The following is a 15,908-nucleotide window of genomic DNA, read 5'->3' as shown; positions in this document are numbered from 1 at the left end:
CAAAACCATTGTGACTGCCTTGCCACGCTAGTTTTAAATCCACAGGGTGACTCAGTGAACTTGAAACGTCATGCTGGATTCTAGCAAGAAAACTATGCAAGGCTTTAAAATTTATCACTGGCATCTTAAATTAATCCTGGAACTAATTAGGAAGCTTGCAGACAACTTGGAATCCAAGCGCTATCTGTTCTTATTGACTTTTTCATACAGAAAGTAAAGGTTCAGAACTAAGAATGTGTCATACCACAACCTTTTGTTCTTGTCATTGTCAACTAAAAGCAGAAGACAGTTATGTGGGAGAGACCTAACATTCTCTAATTTTCAATAATACTGCATTAGAATATGAAGGCATACTAGGCTTTGGCTTTACTTTTTAGAATTATTATTATTATTAAAGTAAAATAGAAACAGTGAACAAAAGTGGCAGTGAAAAGTAAAGGAATTTTTTCAAATCTTCTGACAGAAACAGAGTGAAATATCGTACAAATTATCACAGTCAAATCTCAGTTATAACAAAAACATCCCCAGTCAATCAATTTTGCGATCATTAATTAGCTGAAGAAATCTGTACAATTGTTTTCATTTGGATTTGACCTAATGGCTTGATCCTTATATTTGTTATTCTAAGGGGGGTTTAATTCAAAGTAATGAGGTATAAGTTTAAAATCTTTTAAAGCAACCTAACCTGCTAGTTCTCTTTGTCAGAAGTCATAAGCTTTCCTCATACTGCTCAAGAGCAATATTGTAGAAAAGTCCTATAGTAGAAAAGTCCAAAAGACAATATTAATATCACTTGCACCTATCACTTATCTGTCACCTATTATTGGGCTTTTTTGATTGTACGTGACGTTTTCAAAAAGAGATGGTTAAATCTGCCACATTTGGTGTTGTTCAGGCTGCTGATCAGTGATGATTTTCAGAAGTACACTGCATCCAACAGTTCCCTCTGCTGCTGGACAGTCATGACCATATAGACTCATGATGATATAAATCCACAAGTACAAATGTAGAAGCTAATTTTAAAGTCATATTTTAGAAAAATTTACATTTATTTTTATAACTAAATAAGTTTCTGGGGTTTTGATGTAGAAGTTGTTAGCATGTTTGACAGCCACCCTTTTGCTTTAAGGTGCTAGCAGGGCTGTAAAATCAAGCAGCTGTACTGAACCAAGCTGAAGTAGAAAAGCAAGGAAGACAACTGAACCAGGACTACTTGCAGAATGTTTTCAAGTGAGCACCAAATGGAACCATTAATGTCCTGGATTGCGTATTTTCAAACAATTTTTGTCCTAAAAGGTCCTTTTGCGTGTTTCTGTGAGAACATTACTATGATATTTTCAGGTATTCATTTTCAGGCTTTCAAGTTATTAAACTACAGATAGTTCATTTTCCTTATCTAAAAAAACACAACAAGCAACACAAATAGTAAATCCACTTAACTGCACCTGTGCTTAAGTGACCATGGGGGGAGGAGGAGGGGGGAAGTCTTTGTGTGACTGAGTCAAATCACTTCAAACTTTCAAGATGAAATTGATGTTCCACATGCAAGATAACCAGAAGACAGAAAAATTACTGAAGAAAAACACAGGCACTGATATAATTGATCATGGAGAGTACCATTCATAAGAAAATGGTTGGGGGGGGGTTTCCTCCTTTTTTTCTCTTGCCTGGATTACAATGGTGTTATAGCCCGAAATAACCATCGAGGTAGCTTAAGAAAACTGGACAAAAAGGTTTAAGACCCTCTTTGTTCATTCTGTTCACTCTTTAGATTTCACACTTACAAACATATAGCGTGCTGTCTTTCTCCTCCCACACTTTTCCTTTACAAGAGAAACTAATTTTTTCCCTTTACAATCCTAGAATAAGTGCAACGAACTTAGTATTTCATAACTTTGTGTAAGATTAACAACCTCAACAATTTGTTAGTCACAGATAATGACAAAGTTTTGGGCTGTATTTTTTTTGCTTGTTTGTTTATTTTTGTTAGATGACGTTTTGGTTATTGACATTTTCACCTCATCAAACTAGTATTTCAGGCACCTGGTCTGGTTCACAAAGCATTAAGCAGCAGAGGAGCTGTGGTATGGACAGCACATAAAAAATCCAGTTGAGTCCAAGACACAGCAGTAATATAAGATATTGCACTTGCTAAATATACCTTAATGCACTATAAGTTTTTTGCCTTTGCAGCAAGGTAGACTTGAAAATTATCTCTGAATTTAATGGGAGCAAGATTGTGTCCAGTACTGCAGGTTCCTTCTATACCATATTTTGGCAAGACTAAAGTACATGTCAAACTATCCTGTGTCCAATAAAGCTCTTTTGTCAAAGTACTGAAAGCATAGATCACAGAATCACAGAATCCCAAGGGTTGGAAGGGACCTAAAAAGATCATCTAGTCCAACCCCCCTGCAAGAGCAGGGTAACCTACAGTACATCACACAGGAACTTGTCCAGGCGGGCCTTGAATATCTCCAGTGTAGGAGACTCCACAACCCCCCTGGGCAACCTGTTCCAATGCTCTGTCACTCTTACAGTAAAGAAGTTCTTCCTGATGTTAACGTGGAACTTCCTATGTTCCAGTTTACACCCATTGCCCCTTGTCCTATCACTGGATATCACTGAAAAAAGCCTAGCTCCATCATCCTGACACCTACCCTTCACATATTTGTAAACATTGATGAGGTCACCCCTCAGTCTCCTCTTTTGCAAGCTAAAGAGACCCAGCTCCCTCAGCCTCTCCTCATAAGGGAGATGTTCCACTCCCTTAATCATCTTTGTGGCTCTGCGCTGGACTCCTTCAAGCAATTCCCTGTCCTTCTTGAACAGAGGGGCCCAGAACTGGACGCAATATTCCAGATGCGGCCTCACCAAGGCTGAGGAGAGGGGGAGGAGAACCTCTCTTGACCTACTAACCACTCCCTTTCTAATGCACCCTAAGATGCCATTTGCCTTCTTGGCCACAAGAGCACATTGCTGGCTCATGGTCATCCTCCTATCCACCAGGACCCCCAGGTCCCTTTCCCCTTCACTACTTTCCAGCAGGTCAACCCCCAACCTGTACTGGTACATGGGGTTGTTCTTCCCCAGATGCAAGACTCTACACTTGCCCTTGTTAAATTTCATCAAGTTTCTCCCCGCCCAACTCTCCAGCCTGTCCAGGTCTCGCTGAATGGCAGCACAGTCCTCTGGTGTGTCAGCCACTCCTCCCAGTTTTGTGTCATCAGCAAACTTGCTGAGGGTGCACTCAGTTCCCTCATCCAGGTCATTGATGAAAATATTAAACAGCACCGGTCCCAGCACCGACCCCTGAGGAACTCCACTAGTCACAGACCTCCAGCTAGATTCTGCGCCATTGACCACAACTCTCTGCCTTCTTCCTTTCAACCAGTTCTCGATCCACCTCACTACTTGATCGTCAAGCCCACACTTCCTCAGCTTATCTATGAGGATGCTGTGGGAGACAGTATCAAATGCCTTACTGAAATCAAGAAAAACTACATCTACTGCTCTACCATCATCCCTCCACCTAGTCACTTCCTCATAGAAGGCTATAAGGTTGGTCATACATGACTTCCCCCTCATAAAACCATGTTGGCTGTTCTTAATGACCCCCTCATCCTTGATATGCCTAGTGATGGAGTCAAGAATAAGTTGTTCCATCATCTTTCCAGGGATGGAGGTAAGGCTGACCGGTCTATAATTACCCGGGTCCTCCTTCTTGCCCTTCTTATAGATTGGTGTGACCTTTGCCATCCGCCAATCCTCAGGCACCTCGCCCGTTTCCCACGACTTACCAAAGATGATGGAAAGTGGCCTAGCAATGACCTCCACCAGCTCCCTCAGCACCCGTGGGTGCATTCCATCCGGACCCATCGATTTACAGATGTCCAGTTTGCATAGCTGATCCCTAACCCAATCCTCATCTACCAAAGCAAACTCCTCCTTTGTCCTGACTCCTTCTGGGGCTATAGAAATCCGGGGCCCTCGGGGAGAGTCTGCAGGAGTAAAGACAGAGGCAAAGAAGGCATTCAGCACCTCTGCCTTCTTTATATCCTCTGTCTCCAGGGTACCCACTTCGTTCAGCAGTGGGCCTATATTGCCTCTTGTTTTAGTTTTATTTGCTATGTATTTGAAGAAGCCCTTTCTATTGTCTTTAACCCGACTAGCAAGATTGAGTTCCAAGGAGGCCTTAGCTGTCCTAATTGCCTCCCTACATCCTCTAACAACTGTCCTATATTCCTCCCAAGCGGCCAGCCCCTCCTTCCATAATCCATAGATTCTCCTTTTCCACTTGAGTTTGCCCAGCAGCTCCTTGTTTAACCACGCCGGTCTCCTAGATCCCTTACTTGACTTCCTACTCATTGGGACGCTCCGATCCTGAGCTTGGAAGAAGCGGTCCTTGAATGCTAACCAACTATCTTGAGCCCCTTTACCGCCTAGTACACTTTCCCATGAGACTTCCCTTAGCAGTTGACTGAAGAGGCCAAAGTTGGCCCTTCGGAAATCCAGAACTGTGGCTTTGCTAGGTATTCTATTCCTCCCACACAGGATCCTAAACTCCACCATCTCATGGTCACTGCAGCCAAGGCTGCCATTGACCGTCACCACTTCGACCAAACCCTCCTTGTTGGCGAGTACTAAATCTAGCAGCGCTGCTCCCCTAGTTGGTACGTCCACCATTTGCATTAAGAAATTATCATCAATGCACTCGAGGAACCTCCTAGACTGTGAATGACTGGCTGTGTGAGTCTTCCAGCAAATATCGGGGTAATTAAAGTCCCCTACGACGACTAAGGCATGTAGTCGCGAGGCTACTTCCAGTTGCCTGTAGAAAGCCTCATCAACTCCTTCGTCCTGATCAGGAGGTCTGTAATAGACCCCCACAACTGTATCACCCGTGCCAGTCAGCCCCTTGATTCGTACCCACAGACATTCCACTTGCTCCTCATCCGACCCCGGACAGAACTCAATACATTCTAGATATTTGGTTGCTGTTGACCAATAATATATTACATGCACCCTGGCTCCAAGCCATACTCAAAGCCATGAACTGGAAATCATCCATTTATTTCAGAAGCTGCGAATTGTTACTGTAGTTTTCCACTGCTTCTTGCACCACTGAAGTCCTCAGTAAGAATACACAAGACAGACGAATAGATCCAGGTTTGGCAGATATTTATCTGTAGTATACAACGGTGAGGTGGATGCCAAGATCCAGTCTTTTATAAACCCAGAAACAGAAGAATCATAGAATCAGAGAATTGCTATGGTTGGAAAGGACCTTAAGATCATCCAGTTCCAACTCTGCTGCCATGGGCAGGGAAGCCTCACCCTAGGCAATGTCACCCAAAGGTCTGTCCAACTTGGTCTTTAACATTGCTAGGGATGGTGTATTTACCACTTCTTTGGGCAACCTGTTCCAGTGACTCATCACCCTCACAGTAAAAAACTTCTTCTTTATATCTAACCTGAACTTCCCCTGTTAAATTTTGAACCCATTACCCCTTGTCCTATCACTACAGTCCCTGATGAAGAGGCCCTCTTCTACTGGGCGACAGTAGTTCAAGGATGAGTGAGTGACCCTGAGTGTAAGTGTGAAAAGTACACCTGGTAAATCCCAACAGCAAACTATAGCCTGATTATCATAATCTGAAAGTAATTATGCTATTATTATCAGTGGATAGATGGACTGATATGCTGCTAAAGTAGAGATCTATCTTCCTCCTGTTAAGTAATATCACAATTGACATTCATTTCAGTGGTGATAAAACCAAATATTGGGAGAACTGGGTGTAGAGATCACAGAATCATAGAATAGTTAGGGTTGGAAAGGACATTAAGATCATCTAATTCCAACCCCCCTGCCATGGGCAGGCACACCTCACACTAAACCATCTCACCAAAGGTTCTGTCCAACCTGGCCTTGAACACCACCAGGGATGGAGCATTCACAAAATCCCTGGGCAACCCACTCCAGTGCCTCACCACCTTTATAGTAAAGAACTTCTTCCTTAGATCCAATCCAAACTTCCCCTGTTTAAGTTTTACCTTGTTATCCTTGGTCCTATCACTGCACTCCCTAATGAACAGTCCCTCTCCAGCATCCTTATAGGCCCCCTTCAGGTACTGGAAGGCTGCTATGAGGTCTCCACGCAGCCTTCTCTTCTCCAGGCTCAACAGCCCCAAATTTCCCAGCCTGTCTTCATACAGGAGGTGCTCAAGTCTCCTGATCATCCTTGTAGCCCTCCTCTGCACTTGTTCCAACAGTTCCATGTCCTTTTTATGTTGAAGACACCAGAACTGTACACAATACTTCAAGTGAGGTCTCAGGAGAGCAGAGTAGAGGGGCAGGATCACCTCCTTCGACCTGCTGGTCACGCTCCTTTTGATGCAGCCCAGGATACGGTTGGCTTTCTGGGCTGCGAGTGCACACTGCCGGCTCATGTTCATTTTCTCATCGACCAACACCCCCAGGTCCTTCTCCGCAGGGCTGCTCTGAATCTTTTCTCTGCCCAGCCTGTAGCTGTGCCTAGGATTGCTCCAACTCAGGTGTAGGACCTTGTACTTGGAATGGTTAAGCTTCATCAGGTTGGCATCAGCCCATCTTACAAGCGTGTCAAGGTCCCTCTGGATGGCATTCCTTCCCTACAGCGTATCAGCTGAACCACACAGCTTGGTGTCATCGGCAAACTTGCTGAGGGTGCAATCAATCCCACTGTCCATATCAGCAATGAAGATGTTGAACAAGACCATTCCAACACCGATCCCTGAGGGACACCATTCGTTACTGGTCTCCAGCCGGACATTGAGCTGTTGACTACAGCTCTTTGCCTGTGGTTATCCAGACAGTTCTTTATCCACCGAGTGGTCCATCCATCAAATTGATATCTCTCCAATTTAGAGAGAAGGATGTTGTGCGGGACAGTTTCAAAAGCTTTGCACAAGTCCAGGTAGATGGCATCAGCTGCTCTACCTGTGTCCATCAGTTCCATAGCCCCATCATAGAAGGTCACCAAATTGGTCAGGCAGGATTTCCTTTTAGTGAAGCCATGCTGGCTGCCACCAAGCACCGTGTTATTTTTCATGTGCCTCAGCATGACTTCCAGGAGAATGTGATGCAAGATTTTACCAGGCTCAGAGGTGAGACTGACTGATCTGTAATTCCCCAGGTCATCCATTTTTCCCTTTTTGAAAATGGGGGTTATATTTCCCTTTTTCCAGTCATCGGGAACTTCACCTGACTGCCATAATTTTTCAAATATGATGGCCAGTGGCTAAGCAACTTCATTCACCAACTCCTTCAGGACCAGCGGATAGATTTCATCAATCTCATGGACTTGTGTACATTCAGGTTTTTAAGATGGTCTCGAACCAGATCCTCTCCTACAGTGGGCCCAAGGTTTTCATTCTCACAGTCCCTACATCTGCCTTCCAAGTCTTGGGTGGTGTGGTCAGAGTATTTGCTAGTGAAGACCGAGGCCAAGAAGTCATTAAGAACCTCAGACTTCTCTAAATCCAGGGTAGCCAGGTCTCTATAGCTTCCAAAGAAGGCCCACATTGTCTCTAGTCTGTCTTTTATTTGCAATGTACCTATAGTATCCCTTCCTGTTATCATTCACATCCCTAGCCAAGATTAATTCTAACTGTCCCTTAGCTTTCCTAACCTGGTACCTAGCTTCCCGGACAACATCCTTGTATTCTTCCTAGGCTGCTTGTCCTTGCTTCCATTTTTTATAAGCCTCTTTTTTCCTTTGAATTTTTCTCAGCAGCTCCTTATCCATCCAAGGAGGTCTCCTGGCCCTCCTGCTGCACTTCCTTCTAGTTGGGATGCAACACTCCTGAGCTTGTAGCAGGTGATCCTTGAATATCAACCATCGGTCTGGGGCCCCACTGCCCTCTAGGCTATATCCCATGGAACCTTACTAAGTAGGTTCCTGAAGAGGCCAAAGTCTGCTCTCTTGAAGTCCAGGGCAGTGAGCTTGCTACAAGCTCTTCCCACTGTCCTGAGGATCTCACATTCAACCATCTCATGATCTCTGCATCCAAGGCTGCCCTGGAACATAACATTTCCAAACAGCCCTTCCTTGTTGGTGAGCACAAGGTCAAGAACAGCACCTCTCCTTGTTGGCTCCTCTCTTACTTGCAGAAGGAAGTTGTCTTCCACACAATCGAGGAATCTCCCGGATTGCTTGTGCCGGGCCATACCGTCTGTCCAATAGATATCAGGATGGTTGAAGTCCCCCATAAGGACAAAGGCCTGCGAGTGTGAGGCTTTTCCTATCTGTCTATACAGTGCTTCATCCAGTAGGTCCTCTTGATCAGGCGGTCTGTAACAGATCCCCACAGTAATGTCTCCCATAACTGTTCTCCCTTTAACCCTGACCCACAAACTCTCTGTAAACTGCTCACCTGTCCCCAGACAGAGTTCCATACTCTCCAGCCTATCCCTAACGTAAAGGGCAACTCCCCCTCCCCACCTGCCAACCCTGTCTTTTCTAAAGAGCCTGTAGCCTTCCATTCCAACACTCCAGTCATAGGAGCCATCCCACCATGTTTCTGTGATGCCTATTATATCATACCCCCATAGACGTGCACACATCTCTTATTCCTCTTGTTTGCTCCCCATGCTATGGGCTTTTGTATAGAGGCATCTGAGCCAAGCTCCAAATGAAGCTGGCTCATTGGCTGGAGCAGCTGGAATATATCTACATTGTTCCGAGCATTTATTATAGGTGTTGGCAACTGACTGGGCATGTTGGGATGGAATGATGCCCCCCTCCCCCAACATATCTAGTTTAAAGCCTCCTTGACCAGTCTGGAAAGCCTCCTACCAAAACTGCTCTTCCCCCTTTATCAGGCCAGCTCCACCAGCCCCCAGTAGACTTGGCCTCCTAAACTGAGTCCCATGTTCTAGATGCCTGAACCCCTACGACACTACCCTTTTAACTACTTATTAACCTGGCCAATCCTCCTAGTTTTTTAAGGCACTCCCCTTTATGCTGGAGAACTGATGAAAAGACAATCTGAGCTCCAGAGCCCCTAACCACCTCTCCCAGGGCTCTGTAGTCCTTCTTTATGTTCCCCAGGCTACTACTATCTACATCCCTAGCACCCACATGGATCACTAGGTGTACGTAATAGTCAGCAGGACTTACTAGAGCAGGCAGCCTCTCTGCAACGTCCCCGATCTGAGCCCCTGGTAGACAGCACGCCTCCCTTGAGACTGGGTCAGGTCAACAGATGAGTGCTTCTGTCCCTTTCAAAGTAGAGCTCCCTACCACCACGACCCACGACTTTTTCCTGGCAGCACCAGTAGAGATCTTCTTTACCAGTGCATCAGCCGGCTGTTTCTGGTGTGAGGGTGTTTCCTCATCGGCCCACTGCAGGACAACAAAGCAGTTCTGGGTGGCAACAACAGATTTAGGAAGAAGCCCCTTGCTTTTAATTGTCCTCTTCCTTTTTTTTTTTTTTTTTTATTTTGCTTTGTTTGTGGTTTTGTTGTTGTTGTTGTTGCGGTTTCTCAGCTTCCTGGGTTAGCGGCCTCCTTTCCTCCATGAGCTACAGTGAACGCTTTAGGCCCCTGCACAGTTTGGGCCTGGAGCAAGCACTAGACCTAACACTTTGTTAATATCCTCTCTGTTGTTATGAACTAAAGAGCTAAAGAACTCTTCTCGGATAAATGGGAGCAATTCTGCTCTTAGAGAGAGGACTTTTACAAAGCAGAACTATACCCACTGACTACTGACACTAGGTGGTTGTGATATTTTAAGAGATATGCTTAAGGGGATGTAATCTGTTCACTCTGAAGTTTATACTTTTGGGGTTTTTTTTAATTTTTTACATAGAAATAAGTATATTTCATGTATAACTTTAGTTAATGATTATGTAAGCTGTTAACCACCATTTGAGACTGTATTAGCTTTCTACTTAAGTATTTAATGTGATAGATTTTTAGGGTAACCTGTAATACCACTATTAATAATCACTGCAATAATAAATAACTTCTGTGTTGCCACTGTATCAAGAAGCAAGTACAGTAGGTTAACTAAGTGAGGCAATAGGCTTGCAAAACTAAAGCAGCATATTGTGTGACTTGAAAATATCATTGAAATGAGGAATGTATATGAACCCTGAAGTTCAAATCCAAATCTGAATATTCTCCCACTTGGGAACATTTTAATGTCATTCTGCAATGTGACACATGTTCATAAGGCTCCCTGCTGAGACTGAAGCATTTCATTTTTCTGAGAGATTGTTCTTAAGGCTTTAGAGTTTGCTAGCCAGTGTTCCATAAAACTCCCTTCATGAAGTAAATCATAGAATCATAGAATAGCTAGGGTTGGAAAGGACCTTAAGATCATCTAGTTCCAACCCCCCTGCCATGGGCAGGGACACCTTACACTAAACCATGTCACCCAAGGCTCTGTCCAGCCTGGCCTTGAACACCGCCAGGGATGGAGAATTCACAACCTCTCTGGGCGACCCATTCCAGTGCCTCACCACCCTAACAGTAAAGAACTTCTTCCTTATATCCAATCTAAATTTCCCCAGTTTGAGTTTTAATAGCTAAAGGTTCTTTCTGGTTCTTTGTTAGAGGGATAGCTGTAAACATGGATACTGATTAGAACTTTTCTAAACCTAGATTTCTGCCCTAAAATTATAATTCCTTATTGGCTGGATAGTTGCACTCAAAGAGTTGCAGTCCATGACTCAATGAGCAGAGAACAGTGGTGAGTGGCATTCCTCAGGGGCTGGTATTGGGACTGTTGCTGTTTAATATTTTTGTCAGCAACATGGACAGTGGAATCGAGTGCACCCTCTGAAAGTTTGCTGATGGCACCAAGCTGTGTGTTTTGATTGATTGACATGCTGGAGAGAAGGGATGCTATCCAGAGGGACCTGGACAGGCTCGAGCAGTGAGCCAGCACAAACCCCAAGAAATTCAGCAAGGTCAAGTGCAAAGTCTTGCACCTGAGTCAGAGCAATCCCAAGCGCAAATACAGACTGGGCAGGGAATGGATAGAGAGCAGCCCTGGAGAAGGATATGGGGGTGTTGGCTGACCAGAAGCAGATCGAGGGAGGTGATTCTCCCCCTCTCCTCCACTCTCGTGAGCCCCCACCTAGCATACTTTGCTCAGCTCGAGGATCCCAACACAAGGGGAACATGGACCTGCTCAAGCAAGTCCAAAGGAGAGCAACAAAGATGCTGGAGGGCTGGAACACCTCTCCTATGAAGACAGGATGAGAGAGTTTGGTTTGTTCAGCCTGACGAAGAGAAGGTTCTGGGGAAACCTTGTAACAGCCTTCCTATACCTAAAGGGGTCCTACAAGAAATCTGGAGAGGGACTTTTTACAAGGGCCTGTAGTGATAGAACAAGGGGGAATGGCTTTAAACTGAGAAAATTTGGATCAGATGTGAGGAAGAAATTCTTTAATGTGAGGGTAGTGAGACACTGGAACAGGTTGCCCAGTTGTTATGGTTTAGACACAGCTGGTAACTCATCACCACATAGCTTCTCACTCAGCCCCCATCTTCCCCTCTCCCTGGGCAGGGTGGGGAGGAGAATCAAAAGAATGTAAACCCCATGGGCTGAGATAAGAACAGTTTAATAGCTAAAGTACAGTATACTCCTACTACTAGTAAGAAGAGAAATTACTACAGGAGAGAATATAAAACTAAAGAGTAAAAGGAAAAAAAACACAATAAACACAAGTGCTGCACAATACGATTGCTCCCCACCCAGCAACAGATACCCAACCTGACCCAAGCAGTAATCTGGGCCTTCCAGGTAACTCCCCCAGTTTATATGCTGGGCATGATGTGCTGTGGTATGGCATACCCCTTCGGTTAGTTTGGGTCAGGTGTCCTGTCTCTGGTCCCTACTGGCTTCTTGCGCCACTCCTCACTGGCAGAGCACAAGAGACTGAAAGGTCCTGGGTCAGGGTAAGTGCTACTTAACAACTAAAACATTGGTGTGTTATGAGCATTATTCTCCGACTGAAGCCAAAACACAGCATTGTACCTGGTGCTAGGAAGAAAATTAACTCTATCCCAGCTGAAACAAAGCCAACAGTGAAGTGGTGGCTGCCCCATCCCTGGCAGTGTTTAAGGCCAGGCTGGACGAACTTTTGAACAACATAGTCTAGTGGAAGGTGTTCCTGCCCATGGTAGTGGCATTAGAACTAGATGATCTTTAAGGCGCCTTTCTAATCCTAACCATCCTATGATTCTATCATTCTAAATGATGCCTATGGAAAGCTACATAAAAAAGAGGTTATATATCACCCCACTCTGTTTATTTGAGTTGAAGGCAAAGGGTAAAGCCTAATAAAGTAGAGCTGAATATACCCATACTTGGAGGCATGCAAGGAGAGCAGATAGTATTTCATAACTGACTTTAAAAGTATAGTAACTGATTCAGGGAGAAACAACAGGGGTTGGCACCACTTTTTTTTTTTTTTTTTTAATATTGTCTTCATGTGAATATAAACAAACTTAATTAAAAATACTGATCATTCTGGTGCTATAATTTACTGCTAAGGATATCAGATGCTTTTTATATTACTGATCAAGTGCAGCAAATTCTAATCTGCAGTATACAAAACACACAGAAAAAGGGTGATTCTTTCCCTTTGTGTGCTCAGAGTACGTGGGCTAGTGAAATGTAGGGGTTCAGAAGTAGGAGCAGGATTCTTCAAAAACTCTTCAGGTCTTGTAAGAACCTGCTAATAAATAAGACCTTCTAATGACAGTAGTTTATACTGCTGACGCTCTCATCCGTTTCCTTTTCAATATCCTTTTAGTCCCACATAAGAATGTAATGCTAAGATAGATAGTTTTTCTATATGAGAGTTATGATATTTATTTGGTTCTCTGCATCAGTTACTTTGGTAAATGTATTCTTTTTAGACTCAATGACACTTAATAATCTAGTATCCATTAGGACAGTATTTTCATATAGTTCAGTCATAGGCCCTCCATAATCAGCCTTGCCCTTCACTTCTGTTGATCTTTCGTTATTTCTTTGCAACCTCTCAAAGACATGACACTATTGCAAACATGTGTGTCTATATGTGTGTATATACATATATCTATCAAGAACAATTTTAAACATCACTGCTTGAATAATAAACTTTTTTGTATAATTAATTCTGGTTCAGCACACCATCTTGTCCACCACATAAACATTTGTACCTTAACAGATGAAAAAGCAGCAATTGGAAAGAGATATTCAGGTTCAGGAAGCAGTATCTATATAAGCTAGCACTGCTTCCAAAAGCAGTAAAACATTGCCTAAGGCTAGTTATCTATATACCTCAGGCAAAGTATACTTGAGAGTTATTCAAATGGAAGCACCAATAGGATGGCTACAGCTGGAGGGGAAGATACCCAGATTGTCATCAAGATCTCAGCAGGCAATGAAAAATTACAGCAAAGAAGACAGAAGGCAAAAAGACATTTGCTTACTAAGTTGCAATTACAATTTTTCATTGTCAAATCTGAAAAAGAAGTTTCAGATGAGTATGCTTGAGGAGAGGGAAGGCACTCCAGATCCAGAAAGAAGTGAGACCGCTATCAAGACTACCTGAGTGTCATAGGGGGACATGCAGAGAGAATCTACTGCTCTAGGCTTGTAGATTGCATGCATGCTATGCAGAGGCTCTGTGCTGAAGGGGGTTGTCTAAATTTTCTATGCAGCCCCTAGAGAAATGTGGCATTGTGTAAGATAAAACACAACTTTAAACTCCCTGTGGATTGAGAAGGTATATGGAACACACCTATATTTTCATAGCATCTACCAGACCTGCCAAATGGACAAGATGGTTAAAGAGGATAGAAGATCTTGGGATAGAGCATGGAGCAAGGGGATGGTGGGTTTTTTTTTACCATTTTCCCCAAAAGCTTCTTATGGTCACACCTGAATGTCTGCATAGAGCAGGTTATCCTCTTCTTCCTCAAAAAAGGAAGGTACAGCACACAGGGTGCAGGGCACACCATCGCGCCTTGAGAGCTCTTTGCCATCTGCCACAGAACTAAAACTCCACTCCTTTGGTAGAGGTATGTGGAGCAAGTCAATAGCGGAGTCAGTGGAGTGAGTCAATAGTGCACAAGTGCATAACTATTGACTGTAAGAGAAGGACATTTAATGTTTGTGTCTATGCATGAATGTATATGCATGTGTAACAAAAAACTAGGAGAAAACTGCTGCCTAAGGCAAAACACCTTTCTTATTCATGCTTTCTTTTCACATATATAGACCTTTGACAATGAATGAGCCCTTACAAACAGTTGCTACAGAGTAACGCTTCCTGATTCTCCAGAACTATTCAAGGACAGAGGAATTTTGACTTTCTAAGTAGAAGTCAGGAAATATAAAACATAGCCAAGTATAGGTTTCTACAGTCCTGAAAGTAGAAAGACTCATAGTGCCAAGAAAACCTCACCTACAGAGAAGCTCATCAAAAAAGCAAATATTTATAACCAGCTTAAGAAGGGGTAACTCTAAAGTTGGCTTTCAAGTCACAATTAGTAACTTTCAGGGACCAAAGCAGCTTATATGGAAGAAACATGTAAAAATCTACTCCAAAAAGTAAATCTTAATATAAAAAAAGTGTACTTCAGCACTCTTGGATCTGTAATTTCTAAGCTCTTTGTGAGTGGGTGTTTCAATGCAAACCTTGCTCTGGTCCTACTTAATTTCTGATTTTAGAGAAGATCCACAGCACTGATTTATTGATGGTTGATTGGTGATCAAAGACTTTTTCTAAACATATTTCAATACAGAACATACTAAAAAGCATTTGAATCATCCTCATAATCACCAAATATTCCTGGTGTCAAATAGAAGAGATAAGGTCATCTCAGGGCTCCATACTACATTATGTTTCTTTCTAGATGTGTCCATTTACTAGGAACAGGGTACACAGCAGTAGTCCATGGAAAGGATCATCTATCAATTACATATTGATTTAAGCAGTGAAGGAGATCTGGTCTATGCAGCATATGTGATGAGCAGAGGGTGAAAGGCCACTTAATGTGGCTCTCAAACATGATTATCTGCATAAAGAAAAATGGAAGGGGTAAGGGAAATAATCCATCCCAGTATATCTAGACCACATGCCAATGGTACATTTCTCTGTCTTCCATGACCATTGGAACTTCTGTGGCAGACGATTCTTCTCTAGCAGCTCCAGACCTAGCTGTGCCATAAACTTTCAAAAAGTTCCCGTAGAAAATTCTTCAGAATATTCAGCCTATAATGACAAGACTGTGGATTTTAGTACGAAAATAAAAAAAGGAAAAAATGCAAAGTGCAGAGATTATGCCTTTTTTGGTCAAATAATCAGAAATTTGAACTAGAGGGCATAAGCAGTGAAGGTTTATGATATCTTGTAACAAATGTAGAATGAAACAGGATAGGATAAAGGTGACAGGGGGTCATTACCTCCCTTTACCTCACAGTCCTTCAGACTTTAAATTATAATATTTTTTTTTTTAATCTCAAAATGTCTAGTTTTTTAGTGTGATAAGGATGGCACTGAGTTGCAAAACTTTTGGATTTATTGGCATGCACACATTATCAATATACATGCACAACAGATAAAGATTCGGATTTAGGTTAACTGCATAGTCAGTAAAACTCGTTGCATAACTTAGCATCATAGAATCATAGAATAGTTAGGGTTGGAAAGGACCTCAAGATCATCTAGTTCCAACCCCCCGCCATGAGCAGGGATACCTCACACTAAACCATCTCACCAAAGGCTCTGTCCAACCTGGCCTTGAACACCACCAGGGATGGAGCATTCACAAAATCCCTGGGCAACCCACTCCAGTGACTCACCACCTTTATAGTAAATAACTTCTTCCTTAGATCCAATCCAAACTTTCCCTGTTTAAG

Source organism: Lathamus discolor, chromosome 1 (genome assembly GCF_037157495.1).
Source record: "Lathamus discolor isolate bLatDis1 chromosome 1, bLatDis1.hap1, whole genome shotgun sequence".
NCBI classification, from domain to species: domain Eukaryota; kingdom Metazoa; phylum Chordata; class Aves; order Psittaciformes; family Psittacidae; genus Lathamus; species Lathamus discolor.
This window is presented reverse-complemented; position numbering follows the sequence as displayed.